Below are 11,297 nucleotides of genomic sequence, written 5' to 3'. Positions count from 1 at the left end.
AATGCAAACAGGATCAGTGTCATTGATCTGTCCGTTGGCCCCAGGCTCCCGCGCTGCCGGGTGCAGCCGTCCCAATGGCGGGCGGGGGCAGGGGTCTGAAGAGGCAGGCCTTGCTGTCACAGGATACGGTGGTGCCGCCCAGACCCACGCACACTCCAAGCATTCATCAAACTCCCGCGTGTGCATACCTGGTGAGCAGCATCCCACCGCATTCTGACCTCCTGGAGCTCCTGACCCAGCTGGGAGAGGACACCCATGCAGCCAATAACCCGCAGGTTTCCAGCTACAGCCACACCTCCCTCCTGCTTCGGACCGTCTGGCCAACCATCTGGAAGCCATCCTCCTGGGGGTGACTGACTGCCACCTCACACTCAAGTGGACCGAACCGACCTCAGCAGCCTCCCGCCCCATGCCAGCCTCCTCAGCACCCCACCCAGTTGTGCAAGCCGGAAACCCAGAGGTCACCCCGGACTCCCACTTGCAGAGGGTCCCACGGCTCCCATCCATGTTAACCTCCTAATCACCTTCCAGGCAGGTGGCAGCTTGTACCCGCCCCTGCCAGCACCCTGGACCAGCGTTCTCCAACTACAGGACCCCGACACTCTTCAAAACTGCCGAGAACTCTGGGGCGCCTGGGTGGTTCAGTTGGTTAAGCATCTGCCTTCAGCTGAGGTCATGATCTCAGGGTCCTGGGATTGAGTCCCCTGTCGGGCTCCCTGTTCAGTGGGGAGTCTGCGTCTCTCTCTGCCACTCGCCCTGTTCGCGCTCTCTCTGTCTCAGATAAATAAATTAATATCTTAAAAAAAAAAACAACTCTTGGGCACCTGGGTGGCTCAGATGGTTAAGCGTCTGCCTTCGGCTCAGGTCATGATCCCGGGGTCCTGGGATCGAGTCCCGCATCAGGCTCCCTGCTCCTTGGGAGCCTGCTTCTCCCTCTGCCTCTCTCTCTCTCTCTCTCTCTCTGTCTCTCATGAATAAATAAATAAAATCTTTAAAAAAAAAAAACTCTTGCGAATTCCCCCCCAAAACCCACATAAGTGGGTTATATCAGTCGCTATAATTGTAGTTACTGGTTAGTGTATTCAAAACTAAAACGTCGGGAAAGTCTTTAAATAATTATTTGTTAAATCCATTTAAAAATAACGGGAAGTGGGCTAGTTTTGGAAATGCCCAGGGCAGGGTGGTAAGCGCCATGCGGACGATCAGGCAGGGGGTGGTGAGGAGGCCGAGGCCCCCCGACCTGACCCGGATTACGCAACACCGTGATGTCACCGTCCCAGCATTGGCGAGGTCACCACTCACATGAGCGTTATATCATGTGCTTCCTGTGCTCAGAGAACAGGAAGCAGGTTCCCGAAGATAAACCGCACCCACCTTCACAGCAGCGGGAAGGAGTCAGCGGCCCGAGTGCCCGTCGGTGCACGAACAATAAACACGCATGGTCTCTATACACAATGCGGCCTCGAAAGGGAAGTGTGGCTGGGCCGCTGGGGTGCACCAGCCCCTGGCTCCGCGGGCCCCAGACGGACCAGGCTCGGCCACGCGCCGCTGGCAGAATCAAAGGCAGAGAGACAGACAGGAAAGGGATTTATTTCAGGGAGGCCGGCACCGGGAAGACAGCGGGCCAGCGTCCAAAGTGCGGAAAACACCTCCAGGTCTATAGGAGGAGAGTGTGGGCAGGTGGGCGGTGAAGGTCAGGTCCGTCCCTGTCTCGGGGTCGGTCCCGGGGCTCTCGCGGGCTCAGGGCAGTCCTGGCTGCTCGAGGGGGCGGTTTCTGTTCCCATCACGGGATGCTGTGGTCTTTCGCCCGGGTTAAGAGATAAGCCGGAAAGAAGAACGTAATCAGCAAGTACAGACGGAGGTCAGAATGGAGGTGGTTGAGGTCCTCGCTCAGAAGGACGCCCGACACCTGCTACAACAGGGATGCCCCCGGAGGACATCATGCCTGGTGAGATGAGCCGGTCACAAAAGGCCAGATGCTGTAAGACTCCTCTCATGAGGCACCGGAGTCTCAAGCTCACACAGACAGAGTCGATGGGGAGGGGGGAGGGGGAGGGGGACAAGGGGGGCTGGGGAGCTGCTGTGTGGTGGGGACAGGGCCTTGGCCCCCAGGATGAGGAGAGTCTCGGGGACGGGGACAGCTGTACTTGGTGCGCGTGTGTTTAATACCGCTGAGCTCTCGGCGGTCAGGATGGTAAGGTCTGTGTCCTGTGTGTTTTACCACAATCTGTAAGATTTCATTAGATAACAAAAAGAAATCTGTGATGGATTTACATGTTAAAACAGAAACAACAAGCCCAAAATGCAGTCTTTCACCCACAGGACTTGCCCCAGTTTCATCCTTACCCAAGAATGTCACCTTTTATTTTTGACCTGAAACAGCAGAAAGGCATTTGCCCACAGTTATGCAGACTTCAACTCCCAGCCAAAGTCTCCGTGTCTGTCCGCAGGGCCGCCCTGCCCCGGGGGCTCGGAGGAGGTTGTGCGTGCCCGCCCTCCCTCCCCCCGCCCAGTGCCTGCACCCTCTTGCTTCAGCCCCATGTTCCTGCTCATGGAGGAGCCTCCCTCTGCTCGCCTCTCAGAGGAGTTCGGTAAGCATGCCTGGGGCTGTTCTGCTCAGCAAGGGCAACCTCCCATACCAAGACCCTTAGCTGCACCACATCTACAAAGAACCGCTTCCGACAAATACCGTATGACCTCATGCATATGTGGAATTAAGAAACAGTGGGCGCCTGGGCGGCTCAGTCGTTAAGCATCTGCCTTCGGCTCAGGTCATGATCCCGGGGTCCTGGGATGGAGCCCCACATCGGGAAGCCTGCTTCTCCCTCCCTCTCTCTCTCTCTCTCTCTCACGAATAAATAAATAAAATCTTTAAAAAAAATTAAAAAAGAAACAAAACAGATGAACATATGGGAAGGGGGAAAAAGGAGAGAGGGAGGCAAACCATAAGAGACCCTTAACGAGAACAGACTGAGGGTTGATGGAGGGAGGTGGGTGGGGGTTGGGGATTAAGGGAGGCACCTGTTGTGATGAGCGCTCAGTGTTATATGTAAGTGATGAACCACTGAATTTTACTCCTGAAACCAATATCGTGCTGTATGTTAACTAAGTAAAATTTAACTAAAACTTTATTTATTTATTTATTTATTTGTTTGTTTGTTTTTAAAGATTTTATTTAGTCATTTGAGAGAGAGAAAGAGAGCATGAGCAGGGGAGGGGGAGGGTCAGAGGGAGGGAGAACCAGGCTCCTCGCTGAGCAGCTCCCTCCCAGCACCCCGAGATCATGACCTGAGCCAAAGGCAGATGCTTAATCCACTGAGCCACCCAGGTGCCCCTAAATAAAAATTTAAAGAAAAACAAAACAAATACAAGAACCTCTTTCTACGCAAGGTGACGTGTACAGGTTCTAGGGATCAGGGCCCGATATCTTTCGGGGACCCTTATCCCGTTCCCCACTATTTCTGTCTCCCTCCGTGACTCAAAGCGGGTACAACTGTGCTCACAACATAGCAGATGCTCAGTTGTTCTTATTCTAGCCAAGTGTACTTTATTCTAAACAGTGTTTTCCAGGGTATGTTCACAACTTAACATGCTGAACCATTCTAACTTCTGTAACAATAAAGTAGCTTTGATAAGACAGTCCTCTTACGTAAATGGAGACATGATTTAATGGAATGACATTTCGTGAGCTCCAGGCAAAGCAAATGTTGAATTATCTTGTTTAAATTAAATGGCTCTTTTGTGCTCAGTAGTAAACATCACTGTGTCTGTCTCACTAAGACAGTAGATTCGTTATAGTCTAAATTATACAATTCAACTACATGTAACTTGGAATTTAAGCTGGAACATTATTGAGATACAAGCCTGACCTTCACAACCACCCATGACTATTATTTTCAAATGACAAGACACTAGGAAAAATTTAACAGAATCTTATGTTTTCAACCGGCTAAACAAACCGCAAGCAATGGACAGACCCAGTTCTCAGCCTTGCTTTTCCACTTACCGGTGCGTCACCGTGGGTGAGAGATTCAGGTGCACTAGGACCCACAGCCCCCCCTCACGTTCTCGAGAAGAGCAGGATGAGTGTGGACAAGCACGGAACATGTGCCTCTCGGTGGGCAGCCGGCCTTAGAAGTCCATTTGCGATCTGACAACCCCACAAGCCCACGCACACGATGCCCAGCAGGAAGCACTAACCCTACGGGTGTGAGCCCCACTTGTTTCTTTTTTTTTTAATCCTTATTTATTTTTTTAAGATTTTATTTATTTATTTGACAGAGAGAGACACACAGAGAGAGGGAACACAAGCAGGGGGAGCGGGAGAGGGAGAAGCAGGCTTCCCACTGAGCAGGGAGCTCGATTCGGGGCTCCATCCCAGGACCCTGGGACCACGACCTGAGCCGAAGGCAGACGCTTAACGACCGAGCCACCAGGCGCCCCTACCCCACTTGCTTCTGTCCATCGCTTTGCGCCCTGAAAATCACCCCAGCTGCGTTCTGGGATTTGCTGCCCCAGCCCGAGGGGTCAGGGAAGAGGCATGAGCTGGACTGCAGCGGAGCCCGGCCCTCCATCGGGCACCTGCTGGTCAGCAGAAGCTCCGTGCCACATTCAGGCTGTGCAGGCTGGCGGGGGGCGGGGGGGTAGCTGTCGCCGAACTGCGCCAGGGACAGACAGCATGTGGATGACCAGGCTTCCTTCAAGGGGAAACAGACCACCTGTGGGGTGAGTGTCTGGGGGCACGGAACAAGGGCCAGCTCAGCAATCTGTGGCTCAGCGGACGGTGGTGCCAGAAGTCACAGAACGCGCGTCCACGCAGAGTGGGGGCGTTTCCTCACCAGCCTCTTCCGTGGGCTCACCGTTTACTCTGTAGACAAGAAGGTCACCTTTGAACAGGCTGAAACTTCCAGACCAGCATGACGGGGGGCATCTGCAGGATAAACACTCTGCCAGTCCCTTATCCAGGAAACAAGATGCCGGGCCCTAAACAACCCTTCCTTCCCTGTGCTGACTTCCTGGCCCTCCCTCCTGTCAAGGCCCCCAACGTGCTGGTGAGTTGGGCACGTGCTGCCCCACCCAGGAGTCACCGAATAAAGCATACATCTACAAATTTGCTCGGATGACTTCTGTTTTTCAACAGACATAAATAGCCTATTTTTTTTAACGATAAATCACTGAATTTAAAAAAATAATAATTCAGTGAGGGGAAAATAGCATCACTGTACATTTTTGCAAATCTCCTTCACGTCTGGCTGAAACAAAAGCATGGCATTCCCGTATCTGCTTCTGCACTCAATCTGCCACACGTGATGTGGCCCTTGGGAAACCCTCTAGCGCACTCATGAGAAATAAGAGTGGGAAAGGCACACCATGTGTTCGTGTGACTGATGTGGGAACAAAGGCAGAAGGAAAATGATTACATTCCCTTACTCCCTCCAGCCCATTGACAAGTCCTTGAAACAGGCAGAGTGCCCTTCCTCCAGGAGCTCAGCTGCCTCGATGTGGACACCTGGCTGAGGGCAAGTCCGACCCCCAGGATCCTGTAAGTCTACTTTAACCTAGAACAATTCTTTTGGGAGCTTTATTTCAATCCCCCAAGATACGTCAGCAATTATCCCCCAAGCATATGGCCCGCTGATAATGCGTCTGAAGTGTCTCCCGACTAGGATTTCACTAGACAGCAGTAAATGACCTTTTCTAACAGGAGCTGGCCTCCTCAAGGTCCTGGAAACCTTCCTTCCAAAATCTCTTAGAGACTTACACTGTCCCTAACCCCTTCCCAACTTGAAAGTATATAATGGGCCACCCCTCAAGACCCCAGTGCGGCACCTTCTGCCCACGGGTCGCTGTCCCCGTGCTTTAATAAAACCACCTTTGTGCACCAAAGACGTCTCAAGATGTCTTTCCTGGCCGTCGGCTTCTAACCCTAACATTCTTTCCTACATCATTACTATGAAAACCCTTTCTGCTTTCATCACACAATTGTTTGTACGTCCCTGTCCTCCCCACTAACTTGTAAACTGTAAACTGCAAGAGGGGGAGAACACTCATCGCTGCGGAGCACAGAGCCTGGTCTACAGGGAATGCTTGTTGAAGGAATGAACCAGATCTTTGCTACTCAAAATGTGATCCCTAAACCAACAACATCAGCATTGCCTGGGAATCTGTTATAAGCGCAGGATCTCAGGCCCTCCCCCAGGCCTCCTGAGTCAGAATCCGCATTTTAACAACATCCCTGGTGATGTGCGTGTATCCCCAGGTGATCTGTGTCAGAAGCACCGGACTGGAGAATAATACACCAAAGCCTCGCCAAGCAAATGTCGCTCCAGCCCCCGGTACGACCTCAGCACCCCCTAATCCCGCACGGGCCACCCAGACCACACTATCGGCTGGTACCTATCATGGTTAACTCTCTTCAGTGTCGCCTGGGCCTGTGGCAGGCAGATGGTCCTCCAGAGACATCCATGCCCTAATCCCTAGAACCTGTGACTATTATGTTGGCAAAAGGGATTTTGCAGGGCGCCTGGGTGGCTCAGATGGTTAAGCGTCTGCCTTCGGCTCGGGTCATGATCCCGGGGTCCTGGGATCGAGTCCCGCATCGGGCTCCCTGCTCCTTGGGAGCCTGCTTCTCCCTCTGCTTCTCTCTCTCTCTCTCTCTCTCTCCCTCTCTCATGAATAAATAAATAAAATCTTAAAAAAAAAAAGATTTAAAAGGGATTTTGCAGATGAAATCAAGGTTACAGGCTTTAAATTAGGAAGATTAGCCTTGATTATCACCGGGCCCGAACTAATCCCATACACCCTTAAAAGTAGAGCCCTTTCTCCAGCTGGAGGCAGACAGACGGTGCAGAGGAGGACTCCCCACTTCCGCTGGAAGACGGGGCGGGGGGGAGGGGGACGCAGGTGGCCTTATGCTGCGAGACCCCAGCCCAGGGCCAGCAAGGAACCAGAGCCCTCAGTCCCGCAACTGCAGGAACTAAACTCTGCCCAAGTTGGGATGAGTTTGGGAAGGATTCTCCCCCCAGAACCTGTACATAAAAGCCCAGGCCCTTGGGGCGCCTGGGTGGCTCAGTCCGTTGAGCATCTGCCTTCGGCTCAGATCATGATCCCAGGATCCTTGGATCGAGCCCCGTGTCGGGAGCAGGGAGCCTGCTTCTCTCTCTCCCTCTGCCCCTGCGTGTGCACTCTCTGTCTCTCTCAAAATGAATAAAATCATACATACATACATACCCGCCCAGGCCCACGGACCCCCAATTCCGGGCGTCTGAGACCTGAACAGAGGAATCAGCGTGCCCACCTGAGCACTGACCTCCAGAACGTGAGCTGACACATTGGCGTTGTTTTTAAGCCCCTAAGGTTGTGATCATTTGTGACAGCAGCCACAGTGACCCATCTGGGAATCCCGGTGCTGTGGGCACCATCATCCTCCCGCACGGGGAAGGGGCTAAGGCTGTCACATGGCACGTGGCAGCCCGGGGCTGCTGGGTGGCTGCCAGAGCGGGCTCTGATGTCAGGTCTGCTGATCTGCAGCCCCCCACCCCAGCACCCCCACTGCCCTGCCCCCGCTGATGCAGGTCCCCCCGCCCAGAGCACCATCCTGCCTTCCCAAACCCCACCCTTCTGCACTGTCCCTCCAGGAAGTCTTCCTTAATTTTCTCCAGCCCAGCACTTCATCTGCCCCATCTCAGGCCGGCCAATGGCTCATGCCACAGACCTGTGTCACCTCCCTCCCACGAGACCCCACACGGGCAGGACGCCTGGCGTCTCCTGCAGCTCCCAGCACCCCCGACCCACCAGCTCCGGGGTCAGGCCCGCTTCCAAGAGGGGCTGCAAAGAAGGGACTGAAGGGAAAACAGATAAAGCGGACTCCACCAACATTACCAACTCTGTGCCTCCAAGGACGTCATCGAGAAAGCCGAAGGACAACCTACAGAAGGGGAGAAATATTTTCGCAAATCACATATCTGGTAAGAGTTTAGTATCCAGAATATATAAAACACTCTTGCAGCTCAACAAAAAGACAGCGAGTAAATCAATTTTAAAAAATAAGCAAAGGACCTACACAGACATTTCTCCAAAGAAGATGGACAAATAGCCAACGAGCACATGAGAACATGTTCAACAACATTAGTCATGAAGGAAATGCAAATCACAACCACAATGAGATAGTGCTTCACACCCACTCAGATGGCTATGATTACAGCCCAAAAACCCCCAGAAAAATCACGGGTCTCCGCAAGAGAAACGGAGACCCACACTCGCTGCTGGGCACTGAGACAAGATGCAGTCTCTGTGGGGAAAGGGTCTGGCAGGTGCTCAGGGAGGTAAACATGCGGTTCCCATGGGATCCAGTGATGCCCTGGCCAGGTGTCTCCCCACAAATGTTCACAGCAGCTGCATCTGCAGCAACCAAAAGGTGCAAACAACCTTGTCCACCAACAGAGGAATGAATACACAAAATGTGGTCTGTCCATACAGTGGGCTGTTATTCAGCCTTAAACGAAAATTGGGACACCTGGCGGGCTGAGGCGGTAGAGCGTGGGACTCTGGGTTTCAGCTCAGGTCATGATCTCAGGGTCATGAGATGGCGCCTCACGGCGGGCTCCCTGCTCAGCAGGGAGTCTGCTTCTCCCTCCCCTTCTGCCCTTCCTCACTCCTTCCTCATTCTCTCTCTCTCTCTCAAAAGAAGAAAATAAAATAAAATACACTGATACGTGCTACAGTTTGGAACCCCAAACACATGATGTTAAGAAGCCACACACAAAATGTCACCTGGTATAGGATTCCCTTTATATAAAATGTCCGGAACAGGCAAATCCCCAGAGACAGAAAACAGATTCGTGTCTGCAGGGGAGTTTGGGGTGGAGGAAGTGAGCAGTGGTTACTTCATGTGCGTGGGCTCTTCTAAAGGGATGATAAAAGTTTTGAAACCAGATGGAGGTGGTGGTTGCACAACACTGTGAACGTGCTAAGTGCCCTGAACTACACACTTTAAACGTTTCATTTCATTTTATTTGAATTTCAGCTCAAAAAAAAAAAATAAGAGCGAAACGGGGTGCCTGGCTGGCTCGGTCAGGAGAGCAAGCGGCTCTTCATCTCGGGGTCGTGAGTTCAAGCCCCACGTTGGGCGTGGAGTCTACTTTAAAAAATAAAAGAGGGAGAGAGAGAACTGAACGCAAGTATCCATTGAGAAGCACTCCAGCTGTGATCAGAAACGCTTTAGATCAGTTCGTGGCATATGCCGCTGAGTATACGCTTCAGACCGGTGGGTTGTGAGCTGCCTAGATGTCCCGGCAGCCGGAAGACGCAGCAGCAAGAGAGAGGGAGTCTAGTCAGAGAGCTTCTCGGCCGGAGTGTCTCAAGCGGGGCCTCCCAGGGTCAGGAACACAAGGGGTCTGGCTGAGAGAGGAGGGGCCAGGTGTCAGATGAGGAAGGGTCCGAATGATGGCTGGCGGGGCCCCGGGGACCAGGCAGGTGCGGGGGAGGTATCTGGCCGGGGGTCACCCAGACGCACCAAGCACCGTGGCCATCTCGCCCCGCCGGGTCCCATCCCTCAGGCAGCCCCTCGTGAGCCCCCTCGCACCTGCAAGCGTGTATGTTCACTGTGCAATTGTGACCCACACTCAGGCCAAGTGACTCATGCTAGAAACAGGAAAGGCCATTTCTCGTTGCCAGGACGGGGGGCGGCAATGTGCTGCTCACACGGCCAGGGGCCTGGCCAACCTGCGGATCCTCTTCTGGGTCTGGGTCCTCCGCCGGTCCCACCTGCTGCTTCCTCTCCCTCGGTTTCCCCTGAGCCCCAAACCCAACCACAAACCCATACACCCATTCCTGTTCCTCTCGTGCTGACTGCAACCCCATCAGGAGGGGAGCCCAGCACCTCCAAACCTCCCTCATCCGGGACCCAGGGCCCTTCAAATGTCACCTTTAATGCCCCAGCCTGTCACCATCGGACTCAGACTGAATGATGTCAGCTACTGCGGCTGTTGCTGCTGCATTTACATTGTGCTTGCTGTATACCAGGCCCTGGACGGGAGCCCCAGCACCCTGGTATCTCCACTGTGGAAGGCAAGATACAGGAAACCTGACTTTCAAAATACCTAACCACCAGTATAGCCTGGCCCCTGACCACTCAGACTAACAGCCTAACGGGTACACGCTGGCTGAAAATCAACCAGCTCTGCGAGACGCTCTCCAAAACAGTAAGGGAGAAAGCCTAACAGTGTGTGGGGCACATTATTAATTCGGGGATTCTGGAAGAGGAAGTTTCTGTAGAGGAGAGAGGACAAGACAGGAGAACAGAGAGGGAGCTGGGGGTTGTGCCCGGCGAGGAGCTCACCTGTGGACTGATGAGGACTGCAGTGGTGGTGGACACTACAAGCAGAATAGGGATGTATCATAGGAGGTCTTAAGTGACAGGCAAAGGAGTGTAGACAGTGAGAATCTGTGGACAACAAGAGATTGAAGGAGGCTCTGTAGGAGAAATGACTGGAGGCAGACATGCTCTGAGCTCCAGCCCCCGAGCTCCTGCTTCCCCTAGAGGCAAGAGCAAAACCAACTGAGCAGGGGAAGTGTGGGAGGTTGCAGAGAAGTCCAGAAACTGCTGCTCCCTCATAGGGCCGGGATTAGGGTGGACGAAGTGAGACACATCCCTCGGGTGCAAAATGCAAGGGAGTGCCAAAAAAAAAAAAAAAAAAAACCCAGAGTAATCAAGATAAATTATATTTGAGTGCAATATTTTTAAAAATAAAAAAATTAATGCCAAAAATCTGTGATGAACAAAATATCACTAATAACTAAAACAATGATGGGATCTAACCATTCCCTCCGACAACATAACCTACTGCCTTTGCCCCAGTCCTGGCTTTGACGAACTGCAGCTTCTGGACTTTGCTGTGAGCCTTCACATTTCTGGCTGCAGCATCTCCAGGGCATAGCCAAGGGTCCTTGCGGTCTTCTCAGCGCACAAATGATGACTTCTCTTGCAGTCAGAAGACATTTCCAGGATGACTTCTCTAGCCCACAGCCCAGGTGGTAACCAAGATGACTAAGCAGAGTGTCTCCTGGTGGACGATGGAATAAGCAAGAGGTTTGAGTTCCTATGAACCTCCCTGATGCGGACTTACACCCCTCCTCTATTCCTTACCTTTCCCACTCGGCAGGCCCTTTTGTCACTCACCTCTATATCTACCCGTCCATCTTTCATCCACCCCTTCCTTCCAGCCATCTATCCATCCACCCCTTCCTTCTATCCATCCTTCCTTCCATCCATCTATCCACCCACCCCTTCCTTCCAT

The 11,297-nt window shown here is 52.8% G+C and overlaps 2 long non-coding RNA genes across 3 annotated transcripts in view; one reads left to right on the top strand and one right to left on the bottom strand.

The window, feature by feature from the left end:
- The first annotated feature begins 1,367 nt into the window (after positions 1 to 1,367).
- LOC141370788 (uncharacterized) lies at positions 1,368 to 5,886 on the top strand. Its single transcript, XR_012375129.1, has 2 exons — positions 1,368 to 1,948; positions 2,451 to 5,886. It is a non-coding gene; the product is annotated as an uncharacterized lncRNA (long non-coding RNA).
- Positions 5,887 to 8,775: 2,889 nt separating this feature from the next.
- Positions 8,776 to 11,297, bottom strand: part of LOC112840082 (uncharacterized) — an 8,185-nt gene continuing 5,663 nt past the window's right edge. Inside the window, exons 4-5 of one of the 2 annotated variants that reach the window (XR_012375131.1) lie at positions 10,845 to 11,063; positions 8,776 to 9,399 (exon numbers count right to left, since the gene is read on the bottom strand). This is a non-coding gene — a long non-coding RNA (uncharacterized lncRNA). Of the gene's footprint in view, positions 11,064 to 11,297 lie in introns of both variants that reach the window. The other variant, XR_012375130.1, reaches the window with a different exon arrangement.

The sequence above is a fragment of the Callorhinus ursinus genome, unplaced genomic scaffold (genome assembly GCF_003265705.2).
Source record: "Callorhinus ursinus isolate GAN/ISIS: 27379988/994484 unplaced genomic scaffold, GSC_fseal_2.0 scaffold45, whole genome shotgun sequence".
NCBI lineage: Eukaryota > Metazoa > Chordata > Mammalia > Carnivora > Otariidae > Callorhinus > Callorhinus ursinus.
Note: the sequence above shows the minus strand (reverse complement) of the source record. Positions and strands in the feature narration are given on the sequence as shown.